Below are 19,766 nucleotides of genomic sequence, written 5' to 3' on the forward strand. Positions count from 1 at the left end.
AAATACAGTATGCTAACACATATATATGGAATTTAAGAAAAAAAAAAAAAATGTCATGAAGAACCTAGGGGTAAGGCAGGAATAAAGACGCAGACCTCCTAGAGAACGGACTTGAGGTTATGGGGAGGGGGAAGGGTGAGCTGTGACGGAGCGAGAGAGAGTCATGGACATATACACACTAACAAACGTAGTAAGGTAGATAGCTAGAGGGAAGCAGCCGCATGGCACGGGGATATTGGCTCGGTGCTCTGTGACAGCCTGGAGGGGTGGGATAGGGAGGGTGGGAGGGAGGGAGACGCAAGAGGGAAGAGATATGGGAACATATGTATATGTATAACTGATTCACTTTGTTATAAAGCAGAAACTAACACACCATTGTAAAGTAATTATACCCCAATAAAGATGTTAAAAAAAAAAAAAAAAAAAAAAAAAAAAAGAACAATTTTTGGAGGGAGAAGAGGAGAAACTGGGTACTTTCCCAGAATCCCTGCCCTTCACCACCAGGCCCTGTCAGGAGCGCACATCCGGGTATCCAGCTGGCTGATGCAACCTCGCGACAAAGGCAACTCATGCTCCTCATAACACAACACGGCACCTGTCAAATATATGAACGTCACAGATGCCAGCCAACCTGTGAATGCAAAGGATTCCTCAAAGAGCCCGGGGCCCTGCAGACAGACACCAGTGGGACTCCTGGACCACACATGTAGTGGCCATCCAAAGCCACAACAGGTCTGAGGTTTCAAGTTTCCAGGGGAGATTCTTCCCCACCCCAAATCCAGGCCAAGACAGACAAGCTCCCCCCTTGCATGCTGGGAAAAACACTGTCATTGTCAACACCATCCTGTTTGGTGACACAAGATGCAGATTGTCCAGCAGGCCACCTTCTTGATCTCATGGTTCAAACTTGTAAGCATCTCAGCAAATGACCCATGAATACGGCAAAGGCCTGTGGGTTCTCAGCTTATGGTGAGATCATGACATTGCCTACCCCAGAGGAAGGCCCTATAAGGGAATAGCACAGGAATGCCTGCCCCACCCACTCCCGGATGGAACCACACACATTCTTTCTGAATAACTTTAGGGCTCAATTGTCACAACTACAGTAAGGCATTTCCCCGGCTCTGCTGCCCTTTCTCTCTCCCTCACAGAATTTACTTTTTTTTTTTTGAAACCCCACATTTGTTTATTTATTTTTGGCTGTGTTGCGTCTTCGTTTCTGTGCGAGGGCTCTCTCTAGTTGCGGCGAGCGGGGGCCGCTCTTCATCGCGGCGCGTGGGCCTCTCACTATCGCAGCCTCTCTTGCTGCGGAGCACAGGCTCCAGACACGCAGGCTCAGTAGTTGTGGCTCACGGGCCTAGTTGCTCCACGGCATGTGGGATCTTCCCAGACCAGGGCTCGAACCCGTGTCCCCTGCATTAGCAGGCAGATTCTCAACCACTGCGCCACCAGGGAAGCCCCAGAAGTTACTTTTATTTAGTAACACATACCGACAACACCTAGCACTGTACCCAGTACCTAACAGACACTCAATAAACGTCAGCTCCCTCCATCAGATTCCTGAGTCACTCACTTACAAACTGAAATGTATTCTGGGTGCTGGAGGAAGGAACTTGCTTCTCTAGTCTGGAATCTGAAAAGCACTGAGCCAAAGCTTCTCAGAACTTCTGCATCACAGCCAGCTCAGCAAACCTTACATCTCATCTTCAAAATCTCCCTCTTTGCTAAGGAAGTTAGGATGGAAGTTGGCTGGATTCTCACAGAATCTTAGCTCGACAAATTAAGGCCCTTCCAGCAAAAGCGAGCAAGATGGTGAAAGGCCTCCAACGCATCTCTCACCATAGCCCATGGCCGAAGGGGCGATGGGTGGAAATAGCCGGGCAGTGCCTGAGGCTCACAGGAGGCCTTCCAGCTGCAAAAGCCTTCTAATGAGGGAAGGCACTGCCTCGGTGAAGCCACGTACTCCCGGCCACGGGAAGCCTCTGAGCGAGTGCTGGTGGAGACAGGATTCCCACACCTGGTAGGAGACCCACTTGGTGACCTCTAAGGTGTCTCCCAAGTTTGAAATTCGAGGTACTCAAGCCTCTGGGCTTAGGGCAGATGATGTGGCACACAGTCTGGAGGGACCCGGAGCTGCTGGAATCTGCACAGCCACCCTGAGGAGGAACCTGGACAGACGCCTTGTCTGTAAAGACCTGGCCTGAGTCAACAGCGGGGGGAGAAGGTCTGACCTTCCCGGACAGGCCCGTCTGCAGGCTTCTGCTGAGAGATGAAGCCCTCGGGCAGATGCAGCCCTTCTCCACAGCCATGCACACGCCCTCAGCAGTGTATAAGTGTCATGAAGGCCCTTTTCAAAGGTTCCTGCCAAGGTCTCTTTCTCCTTCTCCTCACTCAGCCCCCCCCCCATCCCCCGGGTCCTGCAGCATCTCTCCAAGGTGGAGACCCAAGTCAGTGAAGGGTGAAGAACCCCAGAATCTTCCAGCACTCATGAGATCCTGGAGCCCACAGGCAGGAAGACCCCGGCCCCCAAAGGCTTTAATGTGCTAATTCCCTGGGGACTCCTGGACCACACGTGTAGTGGTCATCCAAGGCCACAACAGGCCTGAGGTTTCAAGTTTCCAGGGAAGATTCTTCCCCACCCCAGATCCAGGCCAAGACGGACAAGCTCCCCCTCTCCCGCTTCCACGCCACTGGGTGGACGTCTATTCCATCCTCTCTCCAAGCCTGCACACCTTTGCAGGGGCCCGTTTCAGGCAGGGCCCTCCATGCCAACTCCCAGTCTCACCTTGGACCCTGGAGGAGGCAATGCCAAGGGCTCAGCTGCCTTTGGGTCTGAGACCCCTCAACACGCCCACAGCCAAACCCACCCCCAGGCCTGGCCTAGCGTCAGTGCAAGCTTACACTTTGGAGTTCCCTGGGGATTTCTCTTACACTCGAGGAGCTCAGCTCTTCTTTGAAAGGATGCTAGTTATATTTCATACAGCATTTCTAGGTGCTTGGTAGTTGGAAGGTTTTCGAGATTTTTACTCCGCTATGATACTAAAAATATTCCAAATCAGTGTTGGAATCCCCTCTTTGGACTTGTTCACGGGAACCTTCTCTGGCTGACCTCACCCCACACCCCAAACAACAAACTCTGGCCACATCCCTGCAGCTCCAAATACGCAGGATGAACACCTACTGTGTAGGTCCGAGCATTCAAAAATGAAAAGACTGGCACTCTGCCCAAAACACAGCAGCCCTGTAAAAATGCGGCATGGCAGGAAGAGAAGTACCAGCAGGCCTCTTGCATTTAATCTGCAGCCCACTCTTTGTCCAGGTTATTCCAGACTTTTAGTGGTTTCATATTTCCACATCTTGTCTCCCAACTAGACTGCCTTCTCCTGGGCAGAGGTCCAGGTCTCCCCTGCCCTTTACTTACGCCCTGAGGGCCTGGGAAGGGCTCTGCTAACCAGGGATGTTAAAAATGACAAGGCCTCTCCCCTAACTCACTTGAAGGCTTCCAGCTGAAGCGCGCTCCTGGCTGTTGCTGGATCCTGCCAGCCGGGCCTCCAGCATGACACAGCATCCCCGCCTGGCTTCCCTGACGACAGCGGCCCGGCGTGACAAAGGATTCTCTGACAATGGGAGGAAGAGGTCTTCTTATTGTCTACAGCAGTCCCCACGGCAGTCACGTTCAGCAGCAGACCATTCCCCACTCCCAGAACTGTAGCTCCTGCCCACATCTCCTCCTCAGGCTTCTCCCATGAGCACTGTATTGTCTGCAAGACAGCTCCACTGGATTACCCTACCAGCCATTCAAACTCACCATGGCTAACATTAAACTCACCACAATCCTTCTCACCCCCACCAGAGCAGACCTGCTCCAGCCACCAGAAGGGCACTGCCCGGTAAAGGCCGCCATCCACTGAGTCCACAAGGCCAGAAGCCTGGGAGTCACTGGGACTCCTCCCTTATCCCCCAAAGCTAAGCAATCGCGGCCGACTTTACTCCCCAAACGTTTTTAATACGTGGCCTTCCCTCCTCCCCATATGTCTCGTCCCCTGGGACCTGAACGCTGCATGGAGCTGCCTGTTGCCTCATCAGCCCAGAGGCTGCCTCTGGCTCCCAGTCATGCTCCCTTCTGGCCCAGGGCCGAGTGCCTCGACTCTGCTTAACGCCCTGTCCTCCATGCTGAAACGTGACATCCTCAGCCAGGCTCACAAGCTCCTCAGAGCGGGGCTCTGTATGCCTCTCGGCCTTGTGCTTGACTGCCCTGGGGCAGCCCCTTCCTCCACCAGGCAGCCTCGGGCCTCCACGCCGTTCTGCCCACATCCCTTCCCCCTGAAGGTCCTTCTCCGGTCTCTTCTCCTGGCTAATTCCTTTTCATACATTCAGATTCAGCTCCTGCATCATCTCCCTTAGGAAGGCCTCTCTGATCTCTGAGGCTACAGCAGGTGGCCCTTGTCTGGAAGGCAACTTTCTCCAGCACTGCGCTCACCACACATGCTGAATTTAACTGTTTAAGTGCCTGCCTCTCCCGCGAGACAGTGGGTTCTTTGAAGGCAGGAGGGCTGTGCCTGTTCACGGTTGCAGCCCCAGGGTGTAGCACAGAGCTGGTCAGAGAAAGAGCCCAGTCACTACGAGAAGCCCCGTCTGACTGCAGGATCCACCCAACCTCCTTGGTTAGCTCCACCCCGGACCAAGCACACACAATTTCCCCTTCACCCTTTTTGGGCCATGGTCCCAACTGAAAACCTCTGCCAGGTCTGCCACAGCCCCAGACCTACCCTCAAATTCACCTCTTTCATGAAATCATCCCAAACTGGCCCCAGTCCACATATCACTGTTATGATAACTGCCTCCCATACTTTATCCATCCCGCCCACGGGTAAGTTAGCACTTAGGTCTGGCGCCATGGTTGGACATAAGCCAGCAGAGGATATCATGGAGAAGGAGCTCCAAAAAGAAAAGAAAAGAGAAGAAAGAAGCAGCCCCAGAAAGTTCAAGGTCCTCCACTCACACAAGTGCAATGATGATGTGCCGTGGTGGACCACGTCAACTAAGGACACCAGATTTGATCCCTGCTCTACTACTTACTTGTGACTGCGGCATGGCAGTAACCATGGAGGCTCAGTTTCCCCATCTGCAAAATGGGAATAACAACAACAGCCTCACAGGGTATTATAAAAAGCAGATGAAATAATCTGTGTGAAATAGTTCATAAACTGAAAAGCCAACTCAGGTGTAGGGTATTATGCTAGTCTCCAGTGCCAGCCGACCCCCTATCCAACTCCACTACCCCCACCCCCAGTAGTTCTTCTCCTTACTTGAGTCAGGTAAGAATCAAATGAAATATGTGGCTCCTCCTCCTAGAAAAATGCAGGTACGTAACAGCTTTGCAAACCCTTTCAGGAGGTTCCTGAGGACCCTGCCATGGAAAGGGAAAGCCACAGACCAAACTTAAGAGCATTGGAAGACCCCAAGCATAGACCTCTCTCCCAAATGTATGCTCTCACCCAGATTCCTGGCGGCCAAAGATGAAAGATAGGGCAAGGAAGGCCAGGTTTGAAGGAAAGCAATCTCAAGGCTAAAAGACGAATTCCGGGGCCTTTCCTGGAACCAAAGGGAAAAAAAAAAAAAGATGCAGAGTTTTCACTCTTTGGGAAGTAAGAACCCCACTTTTTTTCAGGAAGCATCACAGTACAGAGAAAGAAGATTAAATAGGGCATCAAATTTTAGAAGTTCATGTTCCACTCTGCCAAGGGCTCCCTGTGACTTTGGGCAAGTCATTTCACCTCTCTGGGCCTTGGGGTCTTCAGCTCATCAACAAGGCCCTTCCCAGCTCTGGGTGCCTAGATCTGAGGATGTGTCTGTTCTCACTCTGTTCTGAACCACAGCTCTGGCCTGGGATTAATTCAGAAACAACAGGCAGCTGTCGATAGTCAGCTTGGGGGTAATTCTGAGAGAAGACCACCATCACAGCAGTGCCCTAAGTTAAACTGCACGCAAGGGGAGGCAGGAGGGCACAAGAGCAAAGCCTGAATGTTAGCAGCTGAGCTCAGGTGACCAGCGAGTCAGCAGTGAGGCCCAGAGGTAGAGGATCCCCCTCAAAGAGAACACCGAAAGGGGCTGCCACTTTATTGGGTAAGCTATGCAGAAATGCCATCAGGTTTGGAGAATTGCCCAAAACTGCAACTTGCCCGTCTGTTTTGTACCTCCTGTTCTTTCTCTGGGCTCAGGATCCTCTCCCCATCTTAACCACCACCTCCTGCTTCCTCCTTCATCATGTGAACTGCAAACAACAGAACCTTAAAACAAGGGCAGTGAATGCAGGGGACACGGGTTCGAGCCCTGGTCCAGGAAGATCCCACGTGCTGCGGAGCAACTGAGCCCATGCGCCACAACTACTGAAGCCCATGCACCTAGAGCCCGTGCTCCACAACAAGAGAAGCCACTGCAACAAGAAGTCCGCGCGCTGCAACAAAGAGTAGCCCCCACTCGCCACAACTAGAGAAAGCCCGCATGCAGCAACGAAGACCCAACACAGCCAAAAACAAATAAATAAATGAAATTTATTTAAAAAAAACAAAACAACAAAACAAGGGCAGTGGACCCCAAAACTGAGATGAAATTGGAAAACAGTGTCAAGGACCCGGGAAGTGAGTTGGAGAATGAATAGATTAAAAAGCAGACTCATATTAGAACATATCCATAGACCTGTGAGACAGAAACTACTAAACTCAGGCAAGGCCTAAGTGAGACCTTGACCAAAGCCACTGAAGACAGCCTATCACAGCCCATCACTGTCCAGCAGAGCTGGGCCAGGAGCACAGAGAACAACTTGTCAGTTCTTCATTGCTCAGCAGACTGAACTGTTGGTTGGCTTCAGGGTCATCTCTCATGAGCTGCCTAACCTCTACAGAAGGACAGACCTCTAGGGCTCACCTGGGAGGTTCCAAATAGTTTGAAGTTCAGAGCAACAAGGCTCTTCTTCCTCTGTTGCTTCCTTCTGCATTTGCTGTAGCACAGGGACTCGCATTATGAGTCCCTTGCAACCAACATATGTGAAATTGACTAAGTCCCAGGGCGAGTGCTTTAAAATATTTATGATTTGTTCCCTCCTGCAGGCTCTGAATCATCCGTTTTCTGCACTGCAAATTAGCTGTTTCTGCGATCCTATCTTTGTGTGCCCCAAACACAGCAGAGTATCTAGACTACAGAAGGTGCTCAACAAACATCTGCTGGACTTAAAATCTTACATTTATCTCCACAGCTAGAAGATGTTTTTGCCAGGCAGGGCCACTATGTTAAATTTTCTTTGTAAGCACTTCAAGATACACAAACACGTTGGTGTTCAATACATATTTGTGAATGAATAGCTGATTACCTGACCAAACCTAGTAACCCTCCAGGCTCTGTCTGAGAACCTTCATGTGCGAGAACTCTGAGAAATACATGCAGTTATGGAGGAGCTCTTTGTTCGTTTCAAGGCTTCCCCATCCCTGGAGATGGAGGGGGCAGGTTCCCGGGGGGGTTCTCAGGAGTTCTACTTTAAACCCATGGTTTTGGAACCAGTAAGTAAAGAATAAACCTTAGATTCAATAAAGACCCCACGAACACACCCATATGAACACAGGTATGTGTTGCAGAAACATGTATGCATATGTATTTATTACATGCAGGTATACATACTGCATGTATCAAAGCTGACCATCATTCACCAGCAGTAAATTATCAGATGAGTGATAACAACAGCAATGCAGACTTCCGTTTTTTAATACTTATTCTCATTAGGACTGGTAGCAAACCAAGTGTTTTCTGACAAAGAATAAATAGCATAATTTACTCCCTTTCTTGGGTTCAGTATTTCCTGAGGTGCCAAGACCTACACTTTAAGGTGGTCACTATTTAATTAAAAGCCATAGTCTGAGAAGTGAAATCACAGAAACGCCTCAGGCAAGTCACGTCAGTTTTTGAGCCTCAATGTGCTAGTCTGTAAAATGGGGTTAATATCCCCCTACCTCATGGGACCCTCTTAATAAATGCAACGATGCGGTGGGGGACTGCCCAGTAAAGTCATACAAACATATTGCTATTCTAGCAATCTCTTAATCACTGATGACACCGTATCCCAGAATGCGTTACAAAATTACTGCTCCAAGCGCACATTATCCAGGACAGACACTTGACACAGCAGATGAGTTGATCTGTGTGTAAATCGAATCCTGTTTCAAATACTCTAAGGGAGTGTATCCTGTGAGGGACTGGACATCTTCTAACGTCTGCTCGGTGCGTTCTGTTCCACTATGATTGGGTTTTCTCGCACGCCAGGCAATTTTCTCGCGCGGTCCCAGCATGCTCATACCGGGATCCCTGAGGTTTACGGCCCAGACCCGGAGCTGGACAGGAGGAAACAGGCCGGACAGCCTGCGGCCCCTCCCCGCCCTCTGGGCGGCTCCTTCCTCTCTCCTCCAGCTCGGGCGGTCAGCGGCGCTCGTGCTGTGTCACTTTCGCCATCGGAAGCCTCCAGCCGCCGCGGAGCCCGCAGCTCCAGCGGCTTCCTCCCTTTGCGCGCGGGCCCCTAGCCTGGGAGATAATCTCCGGCCGCAGAGACCCAGCGCCGAGCGGACAGAGCCGGCAAGGGCATGCGGCCGGCTGGGCACCCGGCAGCGGCGCAGGAGGCAGCGCGGGGCTGGGCCCGGGGCCGGTCAGGCCGGACAGCCTTTGGCCCCCACTGTCTCCAGGTCGAAAAATTGGGAGCGGGTGCGCAGAGCGCGCTGATTCTCTCCAGGATTTGCGAAGGCGGCAGCAGGCGCGGGCACGAGCACCCACAGAGCGCCCCCGGCCGAGGGTCAACCGAGGGGCGTGGGGGGGCAACGCGCGAGCGCCCGCGGCTCCTCCAGGCCCAGCCAGACCAGCCCCCGGCGCCACCGAGTAGGTGGACAGTCTGCCGGATCAGGCGGGCGTCGGGACGCGAAGGGAGGGTTACGCAACCCCAGGGTCTCCCCGGGCCCCCAGCCGCACGACTCCCCTCTCCAAGTAACCCAGGCGCGAGCGCGGACACACACACCACTACGAGCCCTGGCGGGACCGATACCCCGAGCGATCTGGGCCCAAGCGCGTCCCCACGACGCCGCGGTCTGCGGTCCCCGCCCCCCCACACACGCCAGAGCGGTGTGTACACACACAAACAGCTGGGCGCGGGAGGCGACGCCTCACCCCCCGGGTGGGAATGCACACCGCGCCGCCAGCCACCCCTCCCCTTTACACGCCGCAACCCCCTCTCTGCTCACACCTGCCCCCAAACCCCAACCCTAAAAACTCCACGAAACCAAACAGCCAACGCCGCCCACAGGAGGGCCTCAGACTCCCGACTGTCATTTAACGTCAATGGAGAGACGTACCCAACTCAGATGCGCGGTCCCCGGGACGCCTCCCTCAGATGCACCCAGGCTCCAGCATCCGGCCCTCAGGTGCAGCACAGCTCCGCCGCAGACAAGCCACCGCTCCCCCTGCCCGCCGCCCACCCCCACACCCCCACCACGGCAGGCGTCCGGGACAGTCACCTGCTCGCTGAAGGACCCGAGCCGGAACCCGGGTCACCAGCCACCGCGAGCTGGCTTTTCAGAGCCTGTCAACTTAACCCCGGCTCCGCCGGACAGATCTGTTCCCCAGGCCCAATTACACCGCGGCGACAGGAATGAATAATAATAATATATATTTTTAAAGCCAACAGAATCACCGCCGTGGGGCATGTCCAAAGCCGCGACCTCAGTGGATCTACTGATTCGGGTTCCTCCTCTGCTCCCGTCCCCCGCGCCCCCCGCGGCCCGCAGGCTCACCGTGGACGGAGGGAGGGTGCAGCCTGTCTAGACGACAGACATCCCCGCGCCCGCGGGGACGGGCGCGCACACACACACGCGGCCGCCACAGACACAATCAGTCACCAGAGGAGGGAGGGGCGGCGTGGAGATACTCTCTCGGGGTCCCTCCGGGAGCCGCCACCCTACCTCAGTGGAGCACGGCCAGAACAGCTGCAAGTTTGGCCGGTACTAAACCAACTGCTTGATGCAGCAAATGCGGGCTTCAAAACAAAAGAGAGGAATCAAGCTCGCTCTCTTCCTCCCCCCGGGTCGGAATCTGGCACATGACAGCGGCTACACCAAGCGGCTCCAACGCGAGCCGGGCTCCAGCCGTGCGCCCCCCAAGAACCCCCCCCCCCTCCTCACTGGAGCTCCAGAGATACGGCTCCCCTACTGGCGGAGAACCCGGCAGGGAAGGGGCAAACCTCGGGAGGGGGAGAGATCGTGGAGTGCGGTCCTCGACAGAGGCGGGGAAGGTGGATGCGCGCCGACTCCTGGCTGCCCCGGGCGCAGGGAGGGGGGAAGGGGGCTAATTGTTTGGGTCGGTTTTCCCGGATTTATCTATAAGCACGCGCACGTCACGCAGCCCTCCTCGCGGGTCCCCGAATCGATAGGCAATCAGAGATGACTAAAAGAGGGGGGCGGACGGGGGGATGCTCACCTCGGGGTTCCTCTGGTCGCCGCTCCGAGCCCTAGTCGGGGGGTGGGGGAAGGGGGCAGGAAAGGAGAAGGGAGGGAGGAGGCTCGGGAGAGCCGACTCCAGCCTCGAGTTCCGCGCGTCCCGGCTGCGGAGGGGCTCCGGCGCCCCAGCGCACAAACCCAGGCGACAGGGGAGGGAGGGAGGGGAGGGAAAGAGGGAGGGAGGGGCGGGTGGGGGAGAGGGAGTAGAGGAACGAAAAAAAAAAAAAAAAGATCCCCGCTCTGACACAGGGAAAGAGAATGTAGGAGAGTGACGTCCAGGCCCCGCCCTCCCCTCCGGCCACGTGCAACGACTTGAAAGGAAAGAGGGCGGCGGGAGGCCTGATGGGTAATGTAGTTCGCCTTTCTTTACCGGGATGGCGCGCCCTGGAGAACGGGGCGCCGCCGGGACGCCGGGGATGTGCCTGAGCAGCAGAGACAGCCTGTCTGGCCACGCCGAAACCCAACGCCCAACGCCCAACGCCCGTTCCCCTCCCCGCCACGTGCTGGCGCAGCCCTGGGTGGGGACCTCCGCGTGGGGAGAATTGGGGGCTTAGGCGAGATCCAGGCTTGGAGGGAAACATTTGATTTTAGGGACAGGACGGCTTTAAGGATGAGGACTTCCTTGCTTTAAGTGCTAAGTCCGTCCTAATGGCAGATAAAAGGGAGCTTTGTGTACGCACTGGGCGGCCCAAGTCCAGTTATTAACGCTGTATTAAATGCTAACGTCTGTTATTGAGATGCATATGTTATAATTAACATTTGAACATCTCTGTGGCAGGGGCGGGATGTTGTAATTAGATATGCACTTTGCAACCAATTAATTTTCCATTGGCCATGCTAAGGGCTAAGGCTGGGGACTTGGTGACGGGGAGAATTCAATGCAATGTATAATTCAGTAATCACTTAACCAAATCACCAGCGTTTTCCAAGTGCCTACTAGGTGCTAGGCACTGAGCTTAGCACAGAGAAGCCTTCTGGAGAAATATATGATGCTGTACACCCTCCAAGCAAGGGGGTTATAAACTCATGGAAGGAACTGTGTGACTCGGTATAACTGCGAAGAAAATCATTTATTAATTCATATAACATTTGGTGAGCATTTTCCACAGATGGGACATGTCTGGGAATGCCAAGACAGGTGAGACCCTCAAGGAGGTCAAAGTCTAGTGTAAGGACCACAGTCAGTGAAAGTATAGGGGATAAGTCCACACTTAACATAGACATAGGCACAAAGTGCTAAGGAACCCTCAGGAGGAGCAGCCAACCAGGATGGAGGGTGGATGGGGGTAGGAGAGGATGAGGGAAGGCTTCTTGGAGGAGGTAGTACTTTAGGTAAGAATTATTAACATTTTTAACAAAGGCAAAGAGAGGGGTAGGCCTCTGACTAAGGCTACAGGGTACAAAGGCTGGAGATGAGAGATAAGAGAGCAAATTCTGAAAGTCCCAGCAATTTGACAGGGCAGAAGGGAGGACCCAAAATGCGGGTGGGTCAGGGATGAAGTGTGTGTCTAGAGGGCAGAAGGAGCCTGGGATGGCTTTTCAGCAGAGATGAGGCTTGCAGTGGGCCTTGAAAGAGGGAGGTGAGATTTCTTTCAGAGCGGAGAGCATGTCTTCCTGACTTGAAGCTCAGCGTGTGCCAAGCCGGGGTGGAAGGAAAGCCGAGCAGCACCCGCGGTCACATCCAGTAGAGCAGCTCTTTTGACTCTTGTACCAAAGGACATGGAGGCGTGTCATCCCCTCCCTTCTAGAGGGAGGCAGCAGGCCCATAGTTGTGCATTCATAAGAGGCAGAGTGGCTACCAGCAGCCAGTTGTCTGGGTGCCAGGCCCAGTCCCCCCGGGCAAAGGAACGTGTTTAAGCACACCTGACTCTTCCTACTGGTTTGTCCCTCTTCGCATTTACGCCTCGCTGGCTCAGCAGTTATTTTTGCGCTTTAACATCTGGATGATTTCCTGGATTTACGAAATATGGACTAATAGTCCCAGAGTCTATCCACTCAGCAGATTCCCATTTACCTACCTTTTGTTGTCAATGCTGTTTTGCACATGGTGTGATATGCACACTACTTGCAAAGGAACAAGAATGGAATTGTCTGGGTCTTGGTTTTGCCTTTGCTTTAAATCACACCCCCAGAGGTGAGAACAGGATCCGGCCCGGAGGTGAGGAAAGACTGAGCAACCTGCAGAGTGCAAAACATCTGTGGAGAGTAGGTGCCTCTGTTTGGGGGCTGTGCCTGCAGTGACAGCGCCAGTGGTGACAGCACAGACTCAAGGCTCAGCCTGAACCCTCAGCTTGAATCCCAGGCATGACACTTCCTGGATCTGCGACCTTGGGCTGTTTACTTACCCTCCAAATGAGTGACTTGGGCGGCTTATTCAACAACCTTTCTTGGCCTTGTGAGAACCAACGGTGAAAATGCATTTAAACTGGCTCCGCGTCACACAGCAACTCTTGGTGATGGTCATTCCTTTCCCTGTCCCAGGGTCTTTCTGGGCCAGAAGAGTGATCCCTGAATTTTTTTTTTTTTTCTGCAGGTAGGCCAGCAGAGCTGGTGCTGCAGGGAGGATTCCTAAGGGTGACTCATCTTCATGTGTGAAGTAGGTTAGGGTTGTCTTCAAGGAACCTTCACCCGATTTTAGTCCTCACCTCCTGCAGGCTCAGCGCTCCTAACCCTCCCCAGCTGACAAGTGGTTACGCTCTCCCCTTCCCCACCCTGCTGCCCCAGGACCCCCTTGTGTGTGCACCGAAAGCCCCTTCTCTGGACGGTGTCCCCAGGCTCCCTCATTCCTTCTTCCCACCTAGCAACACTTACCTCCTGCTTTCCACATCCCAGAGCCTGGCTCTCTGCTTTACCTTCAGCCTAATCACCCTTCATGAATGGATGATAAGATAATCTTTTCATTCTCTCCTCCAGCTATGACATGTTTGTCCTCTTATCTAGAGCTTTCTGAAATGGCCTTTGCTGATGGGGATTTCAGGCTGGAATGGGGGTCTTTGAGAGGAAGACTCTGTGGGTCACTCAGACTGGAAACTGTGGCTTTCCCAGTGTGGGAGACCTGGGGCTTCATTGGTCCCTCACGTGGTGGCCTTCCTTCCCTGCAGTTGATCTTATGCCCCACTTGCAAGCTTGGGTCAGGGGAGCTGCTGGCTGCAGAGTCAATAAACCGGCACTGGAATTGGTTAATTAGGCAGATTTGAGTTGTTAAAAGTTGCCTTTACCTAACTTGTTACCACATAGCCTAGAAATGAAAAGCCAGACTGTTTCTCTCTGTCTTAAGCAGTTGCTTTTCCTAATCAATACTTTCCTAAGATACTAGCAAAAGGAGAGAATTCCCTGGCGGTTCAGTGGTTAGGGCTTGGTGCTTTCACTGCCATGGCCTGGGTTCGATCCCTGGTCAGGGAACTAAGATCCCGCAAGCTGCACAGTATAGCCAAAAAAAAAAAGAAAAAGGAAAAGGAAAAAAAAGGACACTAGCAAAAGGAAATATTTCTCTTTTCTTCCCATATCGTCTTCTGACTCCTGACCGTCTTTCCTCCATCAGTCAGTGCATTTATTGAAGGCCTGGTGGGAGCCCACCAGAGTGCAGGGGCAGAGAAATGGCCTGCTTCAGGAGCTGGCACCCATGAGATAACAGAAGAACTGATGGGGCGCTATTCTGCGTGAGGGGGATGTTAAATGAACAAAGCGTTCCTAGCAGGCTGGGATGGTCAGAGAAGACTTCCGGGAGGAAAGTGAGACTAGATCCACTTATAACTTCCATCGGGAGGAGGTCAGCAGTGACCTAAATCCCAGTTTTGTAGCATTGGCCTGGGAGGCGTCGCGCAAGTCATGTCTTTATGTGGAAGCTAGAGAGTGGGTTCATCGTGCATCAGTTTGGTGGCCAGTGACCCCAGAGAGGGAAGGAAGTTATCAGTCTAGTGTTTTCGCTCTGCTGCTGTGGTGTTGGCCTGGAGAGATAACGGCTTGATAGAATCAGGTTAAATTTCACCCCTGTCTCATCTCAGCTTCCACTACACAACCCCAAAGACCAACACCTGAAAGGCAGATGAAAAGTGGTCTTCTAGGGTTGAAGTTGGTGGTGGAAGAAGGGACACCAATAGAGAATGATGAGCTTGAGAAAAGCAAAAGCTAAATAAGAAATAAACCAACAAATGTTTATTGGGTGCAGGCTACACCTAAGACGTCGCATGGCACCTTGGGGAACTCAGTGTGTGAAACGAGGTTCCAGGCCCCACCTGCCCCTATCCTGCTGTGTCTCCTCTCTCTGGGCCTCAGTTTCCACACCTGTAAAATCGGAGGGTCTATGATCTCTCAGATTATTTCCAAACCTGAAGTTCTCCCTTTGAGAAGTTTAATAATCCAGCTGGCAAAAGAAACTGAAAGTTAAGTAGCCAAAAGCATGAATTTTAAGCTGTTTAATTCCAGCAGATCAGGAAGGGTTTGCAATATTCATTTAACAAAGCCCTGAAATCCATGAGGGAACAGAACGCAAGCAGACCTTGTCTCACAAGATTCAAGGACAGTAAGTGAAGCCCATGAATAGTCAAGCATTCCTCAATTTCTTTAGAGTTCAAGGTCAGACCTCACAGGTCAGTGGCATGAGCACCACATCCATGGATGGCCTTGTCCATGATGAGGACTTGGGCAGAGATACGCCTCCACATATCTGCAAGAGACAGATTTCATTATTTCTCAGGCTACACTCTGGAAAAACTGTGCCACCCTCATCCTGGGAGGGGTGGCCTAACTTACTGGACCAGGGGTATACACTTGATCCAAGGGACTCCAGACTATTGGCTATGCCTGGACTTAATGGCCCTGGCTCCAGCAGATGAACTGAGCCAATCAGATTCCCTTTTGCAAGAATCTTCAGGAAGAGGCTGAGAGACCTGTGCTCACCGGTGACTCTGCTCAGTCAGGTGGGGGAGGAGGGGCTTGTGGCCTTAGTGGGTCAGGTGCAAGAAGAGTAGGCAGAGGAGGGGGGTGAACGGGAAAAGGGAGGGAGAGAGATGTGTGGAGTAGCCTCAGTTCCAGACTTTCTGATTCTCAGTCACAGGGTGCTCTACTATACGTCTCTTTGATTCCTGATACTTCTGTATCCTCATAGTAATTCCCTTTACTTTGTGCAGGGCTGAGTGGGTTTCTGATTTTTGTAATCCAAAGACCCATATCTCAAACAGCCTGAAAGAGAAGAAGTGCAGAGAAAGTTACAACCATTATGATCCCTGTAGCTGGGAATTTCCCCTGCTGAAGATGATCTTCCCTTTTCTATCCTAGATGTCTCCCTCTTCAACTAGTTGGTAATCCTTGTCTCCTAAATCTTATTCTGAAATGTCTGCAAAATAACTTGACCTTGAACCTCCCCTATCCAAGAAAAATAGGTAATATATTAATCAAACGATTCCTATTTGCCGGGCAACAAGCGAAACACTTTCTGTGCTTTGTTTCATATAATCGACATTGCAACTTTTGCAGTGGAAGGAACTGAGGCTAGGAGGGGTGACAGAACTTGCCCAGGGACACACAGCCAGCAAGCAGGTGGTAGTCCTGTGGGCCTCAGAACCAGCAAGTTTTAACCACGCCCCCTCATCTCCAAACGTCAGCATCCACCTTCTCAAGTCCCCAGCGAGCACCTTTCCTCTAGGTTCAGGAAACATCCTTCTTCCTCACTGGTGCATTTACAATGAGGTGCTTTTTTCTTTTAAACTGAGACTTCCGAGATGTGTGTGCATTTGTTTCTATATAACTGATGCTCCAAATGATTCTATGCTGTAGAAGAAGGATCATTGTTCATATACCTCATCAGTCAAAAAAATTTTTTTGATCTGCCTCTATATTTCTCATTTATTTGTTATTTATTTTTTATCTATTATATATTTCCAAATAGATATTTTATTTTTTCTTTCAGTTTGATTGAGATATAATTGACATAAAATAGGCATTTTAAATGATGGTCTAAAGATGAAACAAACATTTTTAAATAATTTTAAAATTTTTACGCATTTATGATTCAAAAGTCCTTTTGCTCTTAGGGAAGCTTATTTTTTGCATAAATTTAACATGAAGGTGACCATCAGTAAATATCATAATATTTTTTTCTGGCACCCCAGTGGCTTGTTTTGGGATACACATACCTGGCGCCCGCATACCATACCCTGGATGTGGAATGTTTTTCATGTTCCCCAATTTGTTAATAATACAGTGATTTCAGGAAATAATGAAGAGGCAGTCAGCTAAAACTTTTAGTGAGTTTTCATTGCTTTCCTGACTTATCTATTACCCTAGTAATTTTTATTTTTTGTGTTTTAAACCAGTGATTTATTACACATAATTATAATAGTTGGGATAGCATTACTTATGCATTATTCATCCAGCTAAGTCACTTAATAAAATTAAAAACACACATTTCTATGTCGTTGAAAAGTCTTTAGAGACACCATTTGAAAAATCACTTAAATGACCCCTTTTTTTACCCTAGTGTTTACTGAGTACATACAGTGCGTTTGCTCTAAGTTAGATATCGTGAGTGATAAGTACACACAAAAACGGGCATTCATCTATGCTTACAGGACCTCACAATTTAGGTCAGAAGAAAAGACAGACACATTTTAAGCAGACATGGCAGTATAAGACTAAAATCCAAAACATGCCCGATGTACAACACAGAGGGAGTGATTGTTCAGAGGAAGGGGAGTCTTGAGACCTGAGTGGCAGGGAAAGTTTTACAGGAAAAGTGGGGTCCAAGCCAGGCTTTGAGGCCTGAATGTGATTTGCATGGAAAGGGGATAGGAAGGTGGCTGTCCCGTGGGTGGACAGCAGGAGGTTATAAGTGGGAATTAGCAAGTGGAAGGGTGATGGTGAGCAAAGGGTAGAAGAAGGCAGTAAGTCCAGACAGGCAGTACTGTGGAGCTGGTTTGAGCCTGGACTTACGATGCACACAGACCAGAATATGAATCTTCCCATCACCTTTTATAATCAGGTGGCAGCCTTGGGCAACTTAAGCGCTCTGAGCTCCTGTGTCCTCTATAAATCAGAAAAACAATAGAGCTTTCCTTGGTAAGTTGTCACGAGGATTAAAGGAGATCACGTCTGTGAAGCACTGAGCACATTGTAAGGCTCAATGAAGGCTAGATTTTTTTGGGGGTGTTATTCTTGTTTTTTGTTGTTGTTTTACTGGGGATAGGCTGCGTGGGACCTTGAACGAAAACCTGAGCAATCGGGACTTTTTTCTATGGCCCAGGAGAGTGAGGTTAGATTTTGTTTGAGTGGTAATTCAGACACAGTGGAACATGCCGCAGTCCCAGGCCCAGTGAGTCCAGTCCGACCTGAGCTGAGGTCCCAGTAACCTTCATTGGCACCTTCAGCACGACCTCTGCTGGTTCAGCAGAACCTGGGGGCTAAGGAACAGACCTTCGGGTGCTCTAGGGGCTGACACCCTGTCCCTCCCTCACCCACATGCAGACACAAATATGCACACTCCACCTCTTTTTCCATTTTGACAATATTGATGATCAAATTTGTTTATACTCCACTCTTTCCAAAACGGACTTGAGACAGCTTTTTAAATTCTAAAATGCACTTTGTATATGAAGATAGTGGTTTACACAAAAGGTATTTTATGAGATGATTATCCTTTTTACAAAAGGAGTAACCATAATTTCTTTAAATAGTAGCTCATCTTGTATATTGACAAAATTTTGCTTTGCCAGCAACTTTTCTGGAATGTGTCAATGGTATTAGTGTGATTCACAGCATTGACTGGTTTTGATCAAGTTTGGTACTTGAATAAAGGGTGTAAGAAGCCCTTGAATTTATTTTGTGCCATCTTAAACCAAAAGGGCTCCGCTGTATTTTTTTTTTTTTTTTTTTTTTTTTTTGCGGTACGCGGGCCTCTCACTGTTGTGGCCTCTTCAGTTGCGGAGCACAGGCTCCGGACATGCAGGCTCAGCGGCCATGGCTCATGGGCCCAGCCGCTCCGCAGCATGTGGGATCTTCCTGGACCGGGGCACGAAACCGTGTTCCCTGCATCGGCAGGCGGACTCTCAACCACTGCACCACCAGGGAAGCCCTCTGCTGTATTTTTTGATGAATTTCTTTACAAACCGAGATGTACAGAGCTAAGCAATTGAATTGAATCTGGTCTAGAGACCACTGAGCTGCCAGTTGGTCATGGAAGCCTGACTGGAGAAGGCGGCAGGGGAGAATTTTCAGGTAAACGAGGAAAGATGCCGGTTGGTTGATGTTGAATGGGAGACCATCCCAGGAGAAGGGAGAAGTGTGGAGAGATGCTCGGGCTACGCTTCTCCCTAAAGGGCAGCAGCAGGGGTGGCACACCAGCCTGGAACCTCGGATAAGCCGCAGAAGAGACAGGAACAGCCTAGTGACAGTTCTCCTGGCCCCCATCCCAGAAAGCAGTTTTGGTCTGATGCAGAGATAAGATGCGCAACACTCCCTTCCTGCTATACCTAATTTCAGGCCTTATCAGACATACCCTTTCGGTGGGCATGTTGCCATAACAACCTTCTAGTCACTGGAGGGCATCTATAATTGGGAGAAAATGGCATTAATTTAGTTACAGTTTTTGTGTTTTTTTTCCCTGGGAGGAGTTTTAGTCCGCAGCTACTTTAAGTACTCGGATTCAGATGTAATCTTTTTGCCTGAGCAGACTAATAATCACCTTGTAATTTAATTACTAAGCCAGCACCAGTGAACTCTTCTGCTGTCGACTGACTTATAATTTTTGAATACCAGCTTCATGGGCAGGGCCTGGCTCTGAAAGCTGTAGTTATCCAGATGCAGGTCTTAACCGATGCTGTGCTTCATGAAGCTACTCGGCCACAGAATTATCTCCAGGGATGCTCGTGAGACTTGAGCACGTCCTGAGTGGTCCACCTGTCAGCTGTGGCAGGCATTCATTTCCACCAGAGAACAGGTTGTCCCTACTGTCACTTCTCCTTTCCCTACAGTCTCCTGCCACCTGGTATGATCCCATTTCCTAGACCTAGAAAGCCTCCAATCTTGGAATAATAGGGTTTTTTCTCAAATTTTTACATCTTAAAAAATCGTGAAATACATATAATATAAATTTCATCATATAAATTTACTGTCTTAACTATGTTTATGTGTACAATTCAGTGGCACTAAATACATTCACATTGTTGTGCTACCATCGCCACCATCCAGCCACAGAACTCTTCCTTTTGCAAAACCGCAATTGTGTACCCCTTAAGCAAGAACTCT

General features: G+C 50.7%; 1 protein-coding gene across 4 annotated transcripts in view; it reads right to left on the minus strand.

Annotated features, from left to right (window-relative positions):
* Positions 1 to 10,656, minus strand: part of CTIF (cap binding complex dependent translation initiation factor) — a 308,260-nt gene extending 297,604 nt beyond the window's left edge. For 3 of the 4 annotated variants that reach the window (XM_079942099.1, XM_079942097.1, XM_079942100.1), the window contains exon 1: positions 10,507 to 10,656. The gene's annotated coding sequence lies outside the window, so the exon portion shown is untranslated. Of the gene's footprint in view, positions 1 to 9,386; positions 9,493 to 10,506 lie in introns of those variants that run through there. The other variant, XM_079942098.1, reaches the window with a different exon arrangement.
* Positions 10,657 to 19,766: the final 9,110 nt, after the last annotated feature.

This window comes from Stenella coeruleoalba (assembly GCF_951394435.1).
Source record: "Stenella coeruleoalba genome assembly, chromosome: 14".
In the NCBI taxonomy this organism is placed as follows: domain Eukaryota; kingdom Metazoa; phylum Chordata; class Mammalia; order Artiodactyla; family Delphinidae; genus Stenella; species Stenella coeruleoalba.